We start from the raw sequence: 17,990 nt of genomic DNA on the forward strand, positions 1-17,990 counted from the left end.
CAACCATCATTGTACAAGCACTGTATCATGTCACCCATCATTGTACAAGCACTATCATGTCACCCATCACTGTACAATCACTATCATGTAACCCATAATTGTACAAGCACTATCATGTCAACCATAACTGTACAAGCACTGTATCATGTCAATCATCATTGTACAAGCACTGTGTACACATTGTATCATGTCAACCATCACTGTACACACATTGTATCATGTCAACCATCACTATACAAACATTGTATCATGTCACCCATCACTGTACAAACATTGTATCATGTCAACCATCACTGTACATTGTATCATGTCACCCATCATTGTACAAGCACTATATCATGTCACCCATCACTGTACAAACATTGTATCATGTCAACCATCACTGTAAAAGCACTGTCTCATGTCAGCCATCATTATACATTGTATCATGTCACCCATTATTGAACAAGCACTGTATCATGTCACCCATCACTGTACATGCACTGTATCATGTCAACCATCACTGTACACACATTGCATCATGTCAACCATCACTGTACACACATTGTATCATATCACCCATCACTTTACAAACATTGTATTATGTCACCCATCACTGTACAAACATTATATGTCAACCATCACTGTACATTGTATCATGTCACCCATCTCTGCACAAACATTGTATCATGTCACCCATCACTGTACAAACATTATATCATGTCAACCATCTCTGTACAAACATTGTATCATGTCACCCATCACTGTACATTGTATCATGTCACCCATAAACCATACCCCCGGCCGGGATTGAACCTGCGGTCATAGAGTCTCAAAACTCCAGCCCGTCGCGTTAGCCACTAGACCTAGGCTAGCTGGTCTAGTGGCTAACGCGACGGGCTGGAGTTTTGAGACTCTATGACCGTGGGTTCAATCCCAGCCGGGGGTATGGTTTGTTTGCAATCGTGTCATTACGATTTCTTGAGTCATGTCACCCATCACTGCACATTGTATCATGTCACCCATCACTGTACAAACATTGTATTAAGCTGAAATAAATATTTAACTTTGTCTGTGCCCGGTTAGTGGTGTAGGTTTGAACCTTCATCCGGTAATCATGGTACAGTCTGTGACCAGTTAGTGGTGGAGGTGTGACCAGTTAGTGGTGGAGGTGTGACCAGTTAGGTCATTCATAATTACTCACCCCATGTACAGCAGTTTGAATGCCTATCAGGTTCATTTGTTCAGGAGTTTCAAATTCTTCAACGCCTTCACAGAGACATACTCATGGGGCAGCTCCTGAACTATCTCCTGGGCCCCCTGCGGCATGTTCCCGGTGCCCGTGAAGATGAACATCAGAGAACCAATGGATTTCGGCATCATGCCCAGCGAAATTTCATAGCCAGTGTCACGAATTGACTGTCTTGCCATCTCTGTGTTGCAGTAATTATGGGCAGGTCCAATGTGCTGTAGGAATCAACTGATTCAATTTTTACTGATTATACTAATTATTTGTATTATTATAGCAGTTACTGATAATAAGACTGACAGAACTTATTGTCAGTACAGTACTGCCAGTAGAGTATTGCCCATCGTGGAGGGGTATTTCTAATGGCATACCATGAAGGGTGTGTGATGCCCAAGTGCTAGGAACATACCATGAAGGGTGTGTGATGCCCAAGTGCTAGGAACATACCATGAAGGGTGTGTGATGCCCAAGTGCTAGGAACATACCATGAAGGGTGTGTGATGCCCAAGTGCTAGGAACATACCATGAAGTGTGTGTGATACCCAAGTAGTAGCATACCATGAAGGGTGTGTGATGCCCAAGTATTAGGAGACAAAGACCAAGTCCATTAAGAATGTTGATCATGCAAGCAACTCCAGTATACTTGCCGAACGCCACCACATGCTGGCCTTGCCTGTCACACATACGCTCATAGTCCAGCAACCGGATGTTCTGAAAACACAAAATACTGTGAATTTCTCAGCTCACACACTGAGGTCCGGGGGTTGATTCGCGGTACGGGTGAAAACAGTAGGTCGTGTTTCCTTAAGACACCTGCTGTCACTGTTCACCTAGCAGTAAGTGACCAGTGTGGGTGGCATCCTGGGGGACAAGATTGAAGGACCACAATGGAAATATGTAAGACAGACAGTCCTCGATGACCCACTGACTTTCTTGGGTTATCCTGGGTGGCTAACTCTCCCTACCCTGGGTTATCCTGGCTGGCTAACTCTCCCTACCCTGGGTTATCCTGGGTGGCTAACTCTCCCTACCCTGGGTTATCCTGGGTGGCTAACTCTCCCTATGCTGGGTTATCCTGGGTGGCTAACACTCCCTACCCTGGGTTATCCTGGGTGGCAAACACTCCCTACCCTGGATAGCTAACTCTCCTTACCCTGGATTATCCTGGCTGGCTAACACTCCCTACCCTGGGTTATCCTGGGTGGCTAACTCTCCCTACCCTGGGTTATCCTGGGTAGCTAACACTCCCTACCCTGGGTTATCCTGGGTAGCTAACTCTCCTTACCCTGGATTATCCTGGCTGGCTAACACTCCCTATCCTGGGTTATCCTGGGTGGCTAACCCTCCCCACCCCAGGTTATCCTGGGTGGCTAACCCTCCCCACCCCAGGTTATCCTGGGTTGCTAACCCTCCCCAGGTAAAAAATGCTAACAAATATTACCTGATCTTACGTTCTCTAAAATAGCATCAAGGAGAGGCATGTTGGCTTCCTGAGCTTTAATAGTGAGAGAGAAGAAACAGTATGTTCTGTTGGTTATAAGCTGATCAATGGGTACCTGCTTCACCCCTATGATCACCGGTGCTTCTGATAGGTCCTCTTGTATCTTGGCTCCCACATTCTGATAGACCTGTAATGATAAGACTACAGTAGTCTCCCTATATCCATGAGGGATATGTTCCAAGACCTACCCTGGATGCCCAAAACCACAGATAGTACCCAACCATATGCACATACAGTGGTACCCCGAGTTTTGAACAGCTCCCAACTCGACCAATTATGTAAGTGTATTATTGCCCGTGCCTTTGTAAGTGTATTTTTGGGGTCTGAAACTGACTAATCTAATTTACATTATTCCTTATGGGAACAAATTCATTCGGTAATGGCACTTGAATAGCCTTCTGGAACGAAGAAAGTTTGAAACTCAGGGTACGACTAAGTTGTTTCTCACTTACATACATACCTATGATGAAGTTTAATTGATAAATTACACACAGTAAGTGGAGAATCATCACTTTTTTACTAATGGGAAGCACTTGATGGCTTGTCTTAGTCTCTGAACAACTGCCACCATCACTACTGTCGTGTCTTAGTCTCTGAACAACTGCCACCATCACTACTGTCGTGTCTTAGACTCTGAACAACTGCCACCATCACTACTGTCCTGTCTTAGACTCTGAACAACTGCCACCATCACTACTGTCCTGTCTTAGACTCTGAACAACTGCCACCATCACTACTGTCGTGTCTTGCCAACATTATTAAGCAAAATTAAGGATATGTTCAGGCCACAGTAAACCGTGGATAACCGAAACTGTAGAAACCGAATCTCTGCATATGCGGGTTCTACTGTACATAAACATATGAATATAAGAATGGAGGAGCACTGCAGCAGGCCTACTGGCCAATGGAAATAAGTCACTTTGACTTTTTTAGGTTATCCCAGGTTCTTTACACATATGCTGCTAAGTATACCTGGAGATAGTTCCGGGGGTCAACACCCTCGTGGCCTGTTCTGTGACCAGGCCTCATGGTGGACCAGGGCCTGATCAACCAGGCTGTTATTACTAGCTGCACGCAGTCCAATGTACCAACCACAGCCCGGCTGGTCAGGTACTGACTTTAGGTGCCTGTTCAGTGCCTGCTTGAAGACAACCAGGGGTCTTGAAGACAGCCAGGGGTCTTGAAGACAGCCAGGGGTCTTGAAGACAGCCAGGGGTCTTGAAGACAACCAGGGGTCTTGAAGACAACCAGGGGTCTATTGGTAATCCCCCTTATGTATGCTGGGAGGCAGTTGAACAGTCTTGTATGATAATCTATGTAACTGTATTTGTGTATACCTGAATAATTACTTACAATGTGTAATTACAATTTTGGTTTGCTAAGTACAAAGAAAGTCACTATCATGCTGGGGCATATCGGGCAGACTAATCCTAGTACATAATAACTACTTAAATCTGGACAATTTTCAGCCTATTTTTAAGGTCACCTATAATGCTACCTTCAAACATTGTATGCTAATTTGTGTAACTGTATTTATGTGTACTTGTAAGTAAATAAACTTACAGTAGTGTGGAGATTAACTAGGACAACTTAGGCACGGTGCCCCGTGTCCTGGTGGTAACAGGTGGTTTCACACAGTGAGGGTCCAGGTTTGATTCCCAGCCAAGGTTGAAACATTGGACGTGTTTCTTTACACCGGTTGTCTATGTTCACCCATCAGTTAAATGGGTACCTGTGTGTTAGTGGACTGGTGTGGGTGGCATCCTGGGTGTTAGTGGACTGGTGTGGGTGGCATCCTGTGTGTTAGTGGACTGGTGTGGGTGGCATCCTGTGTGTTAGTGGACTGGTGTGGGTGGCATCCTGTGTGTTAGTGGACTGGTGTGGGTGGCATCCTGTGTGTTAGTGGACTGGTGTGGGTGGCATCCTGTGTGTTAGTGGACTGGTGTGGGTGGCATCCTGGGTGTTAGTGGACTGGTGTGGGTGGCATCCTGGGTGTTAGTGGACTGGTGTGGGTGGCATCCTGGGTGTTAGTGGACTGGTGTGGGTGGCATCCTGTGTGTTAGTGGACTGGTGTGGGTGGCATCCTGTGTGTTAGTGGACTGGTGTGGGTGGCATCCTGTGTTAGTGGACTGGTGTGGGTGGCATCCTGGGTGTTAGTGGACTGGTGTGGGTGGCATCCTGGGTGTTAGTGGACTGGTGTGGGTGGCATCCTGGGTGTTAGTGGACTGGTGTGGGTGGCATCCTGTGTGTTAGTGGACTGGTGTGGGTGGCATCCTGGGTGTTAGTGGACTGGTGTGGGTGGCATCCTGGGTGTTAGTGGACTGGTGTGGGTGGCATCCTGTGTGTTAGTGGACTGGTGTGGGTGGCATCCTGGGTGTTAGTGGACTGGTGTGGGTGGCATCCTGGGTGTTAGTGGACTGGTGTGGGTGGCATCCTGGGTGTTAGTGGACTGGTGTGGGTGGCATCCTGGGTGTTAGTGGACTGGTGTGGGTGGCATCCTGGGTGTTAGTGGACTGGTGTGGGTGGCATCCTGGGTGTTAGTGGACTGGTGTGGGTGGCATCCTGGGTGTTAGTGGACTGGTGTGGGTGGCATCCTGGGTGTTAGTGGACTGGTGTGGGTGGCATCCTGGGTGTTAGTGGACTGGTGTGGGTGGCATCCTGGGTGTTAGTGGACTGGTGTGGGTGGCATCCTGGGGGACAGTCTCTTGAAAACTTTGTGTTATCCTGGTGGATAATTTATATATATGATAATTATATTTACATGTACATGTACTAAATAATTATATTTACCTGTACTAAATAATTATACAACAAATTAACCTTGATATATGGAGTAAAATTTAGGGCATAAATGATCACAGCAGCAACATCAAGGTAACAACCTTGATGTTGTACAACCTTGATAATAAACCAGTTATAACTAAATAAACCAGTGATAATAAACCAGCTATAACAATAAATGAACCAGTTATAACAATAGACCAGTTATAACAATAAATAAATCAGCTATAACAATAAACCAGCTATAACAATAAACCAGGTACCGAACTTGCACACGAAAATCACCCACTACGAAAGCAAAAGACTTGGCAGACGATGCACCATCCCCCCAATGAAAAGCAGGGGTGTCACTAGCACGTTAAGAGACCATACAATAAGTGTCAGGGGCCCGAGACTGTTCAACTGCCTCCCAGCACACATAAGGGGGATTACCAACAGACCCCTGGCAGTCTTCAAGCTGGCACTGGACAAGCACCTAAAGTCAGTTCCGGATCAGCCGGGCTGTGGCTCGTATGTTGGTTTGCGTGCAGCCAGCAGCAACAGCCTGGTTGATCAGGCTCTGATCCACCAGGAGGCCTGGTCTCAGACCGGGCCGCGGGGGCGTTGACCCCCGGAACTCTCTCCAGGTAAACTCCAGGTAATAAACCAGAGCTACCAATGCTCCTATGATGACCTAGTTACATGCAAAACTGCACTACCCAACATAGCACCCAGAATGACCAAAGATTACCAACAGTGAAACCTACAAATCGAACATAATAGATAAATAACAAAAAGGCACAATACCGTGACTGGAACGATACACAAATAACCCGCACATAAAAGACAGAAGCTTACGACTTTGTCAATGGTCCAAGTCGGACCGAAACGTCGTCGTAAGCTTCTGTCTTTTATGTGCGGGTTATTTGTGTATCGAACATAATAGAAATCAAAGGAAGACTGCCCACAAACCGAAAGCAACACCCCGCTGCCAGCCGAACAACGTAACCCTAAACTTTGTATAACTACTACTTCTTAACTACAACAATTCCTGTAGTATTATGAGGCGCAATCTAAGAGGAAACAGCACCAAGGCCAGCAAGAAAATGCCGAAAAATCAACTATTCAACAAGTGTAGTCAGGAGGACGCCGGCCCAGCAACCACCCCACTCACCACCACTCAAGGCGACACCACAACAATAACAACAAACATGGCTGCCACCAGCCCATCCTCCCCTCTCTTCCCCGGATTCAACCTACCAAGTAGTCTCTCAGGTATGACCAACGATCCAGATACCCTAAAGTCATACATCTCCAACTTAGTTATTGAAAATATGAATCTTCGAGAGACGCTAACAAAACAAGACACCAGGATGACACAACTCGAGAACAAAATCCTCAGTCTTGAACAAAAGTTAACAACACCAGGAATGACAAACTGTGACAAGACCATCCAGACAGTCACAGATAGCCATACCCAACAAATATCTCTTAATACAAAGGTTGAAGAAGCAGTAAAAGAATGGAAGAACAACTTAGATAACCAGTTCAGCAACTACTTTGCTCTCCAAGAAGATAAAACTGAACAAGATAAACTATCGGACGCAGTAATAGTTAACAGTCCACTTTTTCCCAGTGATATGAATCAAGCAAACAGTAAATAAATTACTCTGCAGATCATAAAGGACCAAACAAGTGTTATTGTACCAGAGTCTGAAATAAAAGAAGCCAGGTTACTAGGATCCCATGGAAGAAAGTGTTATGCTTAGATTCCACTCACATGACAGGAAAAAAGACTTAATTATTGCATCTATTAAAGTAAAGAAAGAGGTATACATAAACGAGTGTCTTACCAAAAAACGTCAGAACCTCCTGTATAGAGTCAGAAAACTTAAGCGGGAGAATAATGACGCAATACACCAATGCTTCACACGGGATGGGAAAATTCTTGTTAGGAAAACAAATGTAGGTCAACTGTACACAATCACGAACGAGAATGATCTATCACGATTTCTCAGGGATACTAATCTTACAGAGAATAACTAAACAATGTCCAACTTAAAAGCCTACGTAGTGTAGTGTATGTTTTGCTCCATTATTGTTCAAATTTCATTGTACAATCTCTTAGTATTTAAATAATCAACTACCTCATTTTGTGATTTTACTAGTAAGCATAAGTCACCTTATGTAATTTTCTTATTTACTATTGTTTGCTTAAACATTAGCTGAATTGATACTTTCTCTGTCCATATTACTACCTCATATTTTTTTAAATACTATCAATTGATATTACCTACTAAAATTAATAATTATCATTTTTACTATAATTTCAATTTACTCTTAACATTTTTGACATTTAATAACCATTACTTGTCTAATTACCTTTACCTGTTTTATACCACATTTACTATCTTAGAGTACTCTTAATTACCTTGTACTGCCATATAACCTCAAGTATAACTACCAGTGCAATATTGAATGAAATAAACATTACTTTTTGACTTTTTTTGTAATCATTATTACTTACTAAAATTTTATTAAACACCATATTTACTACCAGTCAATTTTACTTTTGTACATTAAACATTATTTTATACTTCCCATAACATTTTGTTGCCAAATTTTCAAGTTTGCATATTCAACTCCAACCTTTATATTATCCTTTGTACCTGTCTACCATCTTACTATCATATTATAACCAAGACATTACCACTATTCATTGTTCTTACCTGTCCATTTAATTTTTTTACCACTACTTGTTTTTTTAGTCACTTTTTATTGTGTGTGCAATTAGTGTATATTCCAATTACTTTTTTGCAAGTACCAAAACTATCTTTTGCTAGCTAGTACCAACTACCTCATTTTTTTTACTTTTTATTGTGCAATAAACTGCTCAACTTATTTAATATTACAAATCAGATCTTACTCCTAAACCAATATTATTTCATAGTGACTATCTGTCCATTTAACTTGTTTACCATTACTTAATTGTAGTCCCTTATATATTTTTTTGTCCTTTATTTTAGCTCTATATAACTACCTTAGATCATATATTCGCAATTGTTAAACTAATCAAGGTGCTATTCTCAGGTGCTAAAGTTAATAAGTTCACTATTTTGCCATTATACTCCAAAGCTCATTTATTTGATTACCACTTTATTGTTCACCACAACTTATATTAGTCCCTTTTATATTATAATTTTATATTATAATTTTATATTATAATTCTAACTTTAAAGAATTACCTTTAAAGTACTACCTACTATCATATTCCCAAGCTCCATTATTTGATCATCACTTTATTTGTTCACCACAAATTATTTTAGTCCCTTTTATATTGTCTCCCTTATTTTAGCTTTAAAAAACTACCTTAGCTCATTATTTTTTACATTTGTTAAATATTTTTTTAGCTTTAGAATATTTACTTTATTTTTTACTTAATTCTAACTATAGATTCACTACAAATCTTATGATTACAAGCATTGATCCTGATACCAACCTCTTATTTAATGACTTAACCCTTTAACTGTCGCAACCCCCAATCCTGAGGTGTCTCCTGGTGTCGCAGAATTTAAAAAAAAAAAATTATTTTTTCTTATGAAATGATAGAGAATCTTTTCCCGATTGTAATGACACCAAAAAAACGAAATTTGATGCAAAACTGACGGAATTATGCTCTCACGAAGTTAGCGACCTCGGCGCTGTTTACAAATCGGCGATTTCGCCCACTTTGAGCCCTATTTTCGGCTAATTCCATTGTTCCAGTCGCCCAAACTCATAGCTATTTCTTTAGAACTTCATTTTTTCTATCGACTGAGTACAAGAAACTGCCCATTTACTGATTTCAACTACCTAATAATGTGGTCAGAAATTTGCAATTTGGCCAATTTCACGAAAACTAAAAAATATGACAATTTCAAAATAAGGTCCAGAATGAACAATGCAGACATTCCAGGCTCTAAAATAACGTTTTCTTTGTTCATCAGTCACGTCTCCAGGCCCCTCTGATATTACTCTTGCTTTCTATTTTGAATTTTTATTCAAACAAAAAATATTAGACTTACTATTATGTAGACTACTGCAATGCTGTAATAACTGTATAAATAACATCAACCCATTCATGACTGCATATTAGAATGGCTAGTTGGACATTTATTGGACAATGGCATCATTTGTTTACTTTTGAACATTGGCAAAAATCAAACATTTCCCCTACTTTGAGCTCCATTTCTAGGTTCTTTTTATAGTAAAATCAATCAAAAACACCTCTATTTCTGTAATATGTTTTCCATTCTATCAAATGAGACCAAGAAAACGAGAATACAACCATAAATACTATACGAAAATAGACCACAAAGTCGGCATTTTAATTAAAAAAAACGGTCGGAGTTTTTTTTTTCTCATTATGCACTGCGTGGTCCAGGATTTTTTTATATGGTGCACACTGACCACACAGACCCATTCTCTCACATGTGGGCCTACCAGCTTTCTCCTGCTTGATTCGAAGCCGCTAGAATTTATGAGTATATATACGTCAAACACGGCACCTCGTAAAACGTATATATACGGCCGCGACAGTCAAAGGGTTAAATGATTCAAACAGTTACTGTAATTACTACACAGCAGAACAATCAAAGGCACTTCTCAGAGCCAACAACAACATAACTATCTTTATCTACAATATCAGATCTTTAAGCAAGCATTATGACCTCCTAGCATTACTAAATTCCTTGCATGCCAATATGTCCATCATTACACTAACTGAAACCTGGCTAAAGCCTGATACTACAGATGTCTATGCCATTCCTGGTTACACAGCCATACACAACTGTAGGCCAGACCAACAAGGGGGTGGCACAGGTATATACTACTCAGACCAACTAGAATGTATCACTAATACTTGCACAAGGGATGAACATGGGGAATATATAATAGCTAAATTCAAATCCAAATACCTACAAAAACCTCTCACAGTGATAAACATCTACAGAATTCCACAATCAAACATTAGCCAATTTAGTCAAAACCTAGGAAGTATGATAACTGATGCATGCATGAACAAAGATCACTTACTACTCTCAGGTGACTTCAATATAAATCTCCTACAAGACCAGGACCCACACGTTACTGAATTCACAAACACAATGAGTAACTGCATGTTGCTACCAACAGTAACAAAACCTACAAGAGTTACAGAGACTAGTGTTTCCCTACTTGACCACATCTGGACCAACACCATATCCCCTTTAAAATCAGGCATAATTACAGATAATACCACAGACCACTACCCTACTTTCCTCATAACAACTCTTGGTAAAATACCCCAAGACACTACTAAAGTCACCTTCAGACTTCACAATGAGGCAGCCATTAATAACTTCACAACAGCAGTAACAAACATTGACTGGCACACTGAGCTAGAAATCTATACAGATATTGACGAATGTTTTAATAATTTTCTAAAAAAGACCCAATACCTTTATAACAAGCACTGCCCTAAAAAAAACTAAACAGATGACAGCTAAGAGACTGAACAGTCCCTGGCTAACACCCAGCATTCTCAAATCCATAAATACAAAACACCAATATGAAAAACAGTACAGAATGGGTCACATAACCAGAGACCAAACAAAACGTTACTCGTCAATCCTAACCAGCCTGATAAGAAGGGCAAAAAAATTGTATTATGAGAACAGATTATCCAACTTACGAGGTGATATAAAAAAGACCTGGAAGACCCTATCAGAAATTCTGGGAACAAAAAAGATATCACGACATAGCGAAATAAAATTAACAAAATCAGATGAACCCCAACTCCCACCAGCAGAAACAGCAAACAGACTCAATGATTTCTTCTCCACTATAGGTCAAAACCTTGCCAATAATATCCCAAGCTCAGATACCCCACCCAATGACTACCTCACTGGCAACTACCCGAACACACTGTTCCTAGCTCCGACTAACCCATACGAAGTCTCCCTTATTATCAACGCACTGAAAAACAAGGCAGGAGATTTAAATACCTTACCACCCTTTATATACAAAAAAGCATCACAAGTACTATCACCAATCACTGCAACACACTTTAAAAAATCCATTGAATCCTCCACCTTCCCTACAGTTCTCAAAATACCAACAAGGGGAAATAACCTCCTTGACTTGGTTCTTGCCAGTAGGGAAACACTAATTAATAATCTTGAGGTTAATGATGAGCTTGGGGAAAGTGATCACAAATCACTCAGTTTTAATATATCATGGAATTCCCCTAATAATGGCAATCAAGTCTCCGTCCCTGACTTTCGCTTGGCTGATTTCATAGGACTGAAAAATTACTTAGGTGGGCTGAACTGGAATGACCTGACTAAGGGTCAGGTAGGTGGTGATGGTTGCCGATATGATGCTTTCCAGGGCATAGTTCTAGCTGCTCAGTCAAATTATGTTCCAAATAGGGAAATCAGATCAAACAAAAATGATCCTAAATGGATGAACAATAGATTAAAATATCTGATTGGTCAAAAGAGAGGCATATATAGGCAAATCAAAAGAGGAGAGGGGCAATTGAGAAATCGATATATTCAGTTAAAGAGAGAAATAAAAAAGGGAATTAGAAAAGCAAAAAGAGATTATGAGGTTAAAGTTGCAAGAGAATCGAAGACTAACCCAAAAGGATTCTTTCAGGTATACAGAAGTAAGATCAGGGACAAGATAGGCCCACTCAAAAGTTCCTCGGGTCAGCTCACTGACAGTGATAAGGAAATGTGTAGAATTTTTAACACATACTTCCTCTCAGTTTTTACACAGGAGGATACCAGCGATATTCCAGTAATGATAAATTATGTAGAACAGGACGATAATAAACTGTGCACTATTAGGGTCACAAGTGACATGGTCCTTAGGCAAATAGATAAATTAAAACCTAACAAATCCCCAGGCCCTGATGAACTGTATGCAAGGGTTCTAAAGGAATGTAAAGAGGAGCTTAGCACACCTTTGGCTAATCTTTTGAACATATCACTACAAACTGGCATGGTGCCAGATAAGTGGAAAATGGCAAATGTGATACCTATTTTCAAAACAGGTGACAGGTCCTTAGCTTCGAACTATAGACCAATAAGCCTAACCTCCATAGTGGGAAAATTTATGGAATCAATAATTGCCGAGGCAGTTCGTAGCCACCTTGAAAAGCATAAATTAATCAACGAATCTCAGCATGGTTTTACAAAGGGGCGTTCCTGCCTTACGAATTTATTAACTTTTTTCACTAAGGTATTTGAGGAGGTAGATCATGGTAATGAATATGATATTGTGTATATGGACTTCAGTAAGGCTTTTGACAGGGTCCCACATCAGAGACTATTGAGGAAAATTAAAGCACATGGAATAGGAGGAGAAATTTTTTCCTGGATAGAGGCATGGTTGACAAATAGGCAGCAGAGAGTTTGCATAAATGGGGAGAAATCAGAGTGGGGAAGCGTCACGAGCGGTGTTCCACAGGGGTCAGTGTTGGGCCCCCTGCTGTTCACAATCTACATAAACGACATAGATGAGGGCATAAAGAGCGACATCGGCAAGTTTGCCGATGACACCAAAATAGGCCGTCGAATTCATTCTGACGAGGACATTCGAGCACTCCAGGAAGATTTGAATAGACTGATGCAGTGGTCGGAGAAGTGGCAGATGCAGTTTAATATAGACAAATGCAAAGTTCTAAATGTTGGACAGGACAATAACCATGCCACATATAAACTAAATAATGTAGATCTTAATATTACGGATTGCGAAAAAGATTTAGGAGTTCTGGTTAGCAGTAATCTGAAACCAAGACAACAGTGCATAAGTGTTCGCAATAAAGCTAATAGAATCCTTGGCTTCATATCAAGAAGCATAAATAATAGGAGTCCTCAGGTTGTTCTTCAACTCTATACATCCTTGGTTAGGCCTCATTTAGATTATGCTGCACAGTTTTGGTCACCGTATTACAGAATGGATATAAATTCTCTGGAAAATGTACAAAGGAGGATGACAAAGTTGATCCCATGTATCAGAAACCTTCCCTATGAGGATAGACTAAGGGCCCTGAAACTGCACTCTCTAGAAAAACGTAGAATTAGGGGGGATATGATTGAGGTGTATAAATGGAAGACAGGAATAAATAAAGGGGATGTAAATAGTGTGCTGAAAATATCTAGCCTAGACAGGACTCGCAGCAATGGTTTTAAGTTGGAAAAATTCAGATTCAGGAAGGATATAGGAAAGTACTGGTTTGGTAATAGAGTTGTGGATGAGTGGAACAAACTCCCAAATACCGTTATAGAGGCCAGAACGTTGTGTAGCTTTAAAAATAGGTTGGATAAATACATGAGTAGATGTGGGTGGGTGTGAGTTAGACCTGATAGCTTGTGCTACCAGGTCGGTTGCCGTGTTCCTCCCTTAAGTCAATGTGACCTGACCTGACTAGGTTGGGTGCATTGGCTTAAGCCGGTAGGAGACTTGGACCTGCCTTGCATGGGCCAGTAGGCCTTCTGCAGTATTCCTTCGTTCTTATGTTCTTATGATCCATAAAGGAGGAGACCAAACAGAGTTGAATAACTATAGGCCAATATCCAATTTACACCCTCTCTCAAAAATCTTCGAAAAATTAATTCATAAACGAATCTACTCCTACCTCATCTCCCATAACATTCTCAACCCCTGCCAATTTGGATTCAGGCCTAATAAAAATACTAATGATGCTATTATACACATGCTAGAACATATATACACTGCAATAGAGAAAAAAGAAGTCCCACTGGGGATCTTCATTGACTTACGTAAAGCTTTTGATACAGTTGACCATGACTTGCTCCACGTAAAATTGTCACACTATGGTATTAGAGGGCACTCCCTCAACTACCTCAAGTCTTACCTCAGCAACATAAGCCAATATGTGTACGCTAATGGGGCAAGCTCTTCCGCACAACCAATTACAGTTGGTGTCCCACAGGGAAGTGTCCTTGGCCCTCTTCTCTTTCTCCTATACATAAATGACCTACCAAATGCTTCGCAATTACTCAAACCCACACTTTTTGCAGATGACACCACATACGTCTTCTCTCACCCGAGCCCAGTCACGCTAGCCAATACTGTAAACACCGAACTACAGAAAATATCTACCTGGATGAGGACTAACAAACTTACACTAAACATTGACAAAACCTACTTCATTCAGTTTGGTAGCAGAGCTACAGATGTACCTCTTAACATAACGATAAATGGATCACCTATCACAAAGCTAACAGAGGGAAAATTCTTAGGAATCCACCTCGATAATAGACTCAAATTTCATACACATATACAACAAATTTCTAAGAAAATTTCCAAGACTGTAGGCATACTATCGAAGATACGGTACTATGTTCCACAGTCAGCCCTCCTGGCCCTTTATCACTCACTTATTTACCCCTATCTCACCTATGGAATTTGTGCATGGGGCTCAACAACTAACCATCTCAGACCACTAATTACCCAACAAAAGGCTGCAGTTAGAATGATAACAAATTCTCACTACAGGCAGCACACTCCACCAGTATTCAAAACACTCAACCTACTCACCATACAAAACATCCATACTTATTATTGCACTTATTACATACATAGAACACTTAACTCTGATATTAACCCTCCCCTCAAACATCTCCTTGCCAACCTCAACAGAACACATGACCATAATACAAGGCACAGATCACTCTTTGATGTTCCTCGTGTCCATCTCACGCTATGCAAAAACTCAATGCACATAGAAGGCCCTAAAATCTGGAATTCATTACCTTTAAATATAAAAGAAACACTACCTGTTTATAAATTCAAGTCTCTTCTCAAAGTTCACTTACTCACTCAAAACCAAATAAATACTGAATAACTGAACCATATAAATTGTATATCCTAAATGTTACTCACAATTATATCACACAAATGTTAAACCTAACTTTATTTTTTTTAAATACACTACCTAACAGAATACTCCATTCTACTTAATGAACAACAATGCATGCAACCATAGGACCTGTCTTTGTAATACTCATTTGTATTTTATAGTTATCTGTTTACAATAATGTCTTATCACTGATTTCATCATTGCTTAGTTAATCTTAAGTTAATTTTAGCCAGCCCGTAATGCTATGCATATAAGTGGCTTTGGCATGCTGCTCTTACCTGTATTTTTTGTACCTCTGTTTGTATGCTAAATTTCTAAATAAATAAATAAATAAATAAAAAGTTATAATATACAAACCAGTTATAATAAACCAATTATAACAATAAATAAACTAGTTATAATACACCAGTTATAACAATAAACTAGTTATAATAAACCAGTTATAACAATAAACCAGACACCATTATTATTATTATTATAATCAAGGGGAAGCGCTAAACCCGGAGGATTATACAGCGCCTGGGGGGGGTGTGTGGAAGGCATTCAGGCTTAATTCGGGGAACGAGCACAGATCCAATTCCCTAAATCAAGAGCCCCTCACCAACATCAAGGAACCTTCCTTGAGGGGCCAGACACCATTAATAAACCCGCCACTCACAAGTATTCCTACACTATTAACAAGTCTTATGTACGTTACTTACTGTACGTTATTCACTGTACTTTGTACGTGATTCCTGACACAAAGTTTCTCCACCATCGATGTTTTTTCTGAGTGCGCACGCGCACACCTCTACAGGGGTGCCAACTTCTTCAATTATTTTAGTGATTTATGGCCAGACGGTAAACCTATAGGGGCCGTGCACCTCCAGGGGGGTGAGGGGCGTTAATGAGGTGTGATATGTGGGTATAAAAGGTAGCTGCAAGTTCCCTGGATCAAGAGCACTTAAATCACAATTAATACATGGCACTCTTGCCCTCTTTCCCTTGACAACTTAAATAAGTATATTAGTAAGTAAATAAGTGTATTAATAGGTAAATAAGTTAAATAAGTGTATTAATAAGTAAATAAGTTAAATAAGTGTATTAATAAGTAAATAAGTTAAATAAGTGTATTAATAAGTAAATAAGTTAAATGAGTGTATTAATAAGTAAAAAGTTAAATAAGTGTATAAGTAAATAAGTTAAATAAGTGTATTAATAAGTAAAAAGTTAAATAAGTGTATTAATAAGTAAATAAGTTAAGTATATTAATAAGTAAATAAGTTAAATAAGTGTATTAATAAGTAAATAAGTTAAATAAGTGTATTAGTAAGTAAATAAGTTAAATAAGTATATTAATAAGTAAATAAGTTAAATAAGTATATTAAGTAAATAAGCTAAATAAGTATATTAATAAGTAAATAAGTTAAATAAGTGTATTAGTAAGTAAATAAGTTAAATAAGTATATTAATAAGTAAATAAGTTAAATAAGTATATTAAGTAAATAAGTTAAGTATATTAATAAGTAAATAAGTTAAATAAGTATATTAATAAGTTTAAGTAAATAAGTTAAATAAGTATATTAATAAGTTTAAGTAAATAAGTTAAATAAGTATATTAATAAGTAAATAAGTTAAATAAGTATATTAATAAGTAAATAAGTTAAATAAGTATATTAATAAGTAAATAAGTTAAATAAGTATATTAATAAGTAAATAAGTTAAATAAGTATATTAATAAGTAAATAAGTTAAATAAGTATATTAATAAGTTTAAGTAAATAAGTTAAATAAGTGTATTAATAAGCTTATTTAAATAATACAAAAAAGTCAAAGTAACTTATTTCTATTGTAGTCCTTATTTTAGCTTATTACAGTCTAGCAGTATCTTAATTAATGTTCTTTATTTCTAGCATCACATGATGCAACTTATACAGACCATAACTGACACCTATGACATACTGTAGAGTTCCTGCTTATGTACAGCATTTCAGGCAAATTAGGTCAGTTTTGTCCCCCAGGATGCCACCCACACCAGTTACCTAATACCCAGGTACCTACTTACTGTTAGGTGAACGCTGACAGAAGATGTAACTAACACTCAGGTACCTACTTACTGCTAGGTGAACACTGACAGAAGGTGTAACTAACACCCAGGTACCTACTTACTGCTAGGTGAACACTGACAGAAGGCCAAACTAACACTCAGGTACCTACTTACTTGTAGGTGAACACTGACAGCAGGTATAACTAACACCCAGGTACCTACTTACTGCTAGGTGAATACTGACAGCAGGTGTAACTAACACCCAGGTACCTACTTACTACAAGTACTTCTGGCAGTCTGGGAGACACAGATGATGACCAAACTAAATGTTAATTATGTGATCAGGCATATGGTCATTCTATAGTCTATAATAAATAGTCTATAATATATAGTCTATATATAGTCTATAATATATAGTCTATATATAGCACACATAAGGGGGATTACCAACAGACCCCAGGCAGTCTTCAAGCTGGCACTGGACAAGCACCTAAAGTCAGTTCCTGATCAGCCGGGCTGTGGCTCGTACGTTGGCTTGCGTGCAGCCAGCAGCAACAGCCTGG

At 39.4% G+C, this 17,990-nt stretch overlaps 1 protein-coding gene across 14 annotated transcripts in view; it reads right to left on the reverse strand.

Moving 5' to 3' along the window:
* The window catches only part of LOC138853412 (tigger transposable element-derived protein 1-like), a 31,907-nt gene extending 15,562 nt beyond the window's left edge, over nucleotides 1-16,345 (reverse strand). For 2 of the 14 annotated variants that reach the window (XR_011392591.1, XM_070089813.1), the window contains exons 1-3: nucleotides 16,104-16,342; nucleotides 2,670-2,856; nucleotides 1,787-1,939 (exon numbers count right to left, since the gene is read on the reverse strand). The gene's annotated coding sequence lies outside the window, so the exon portion shown is untranslated. Of the gene's footprint in view, nucleotides 1-1,183; nucleotides 1,447-1,480; nucleotides 1,940-2,669; nucleotides 4,975-16,103 lie in introns of those variants that run through there. The other 12 variants (XR_011392593.1, XR_011392596.1, XR_011392597.1 and 9 more) reach the window with 12 other exon arrangements.
* Between the last annotated feature and the right edge of the window lie 1,645 nt (nucleotides 16,346-17,990).

Source organism: Cherax quadricarinatus, chromosome 30 (assembly GCF_038502225.1).
Source record: "Cherax quadricarinatus isolate ZL_2023a chromosome 30, ASM3850222v1, whole genome shotgun sequence".
In the NCBI taxonomy this organism is placed as follows: domain Eukaryota; kingdom Metazoa; phylum Arthropoda; class Malacostraca; order Decapoda; family Parastacidae; genus Cherax; species Cherax quadricarinatus.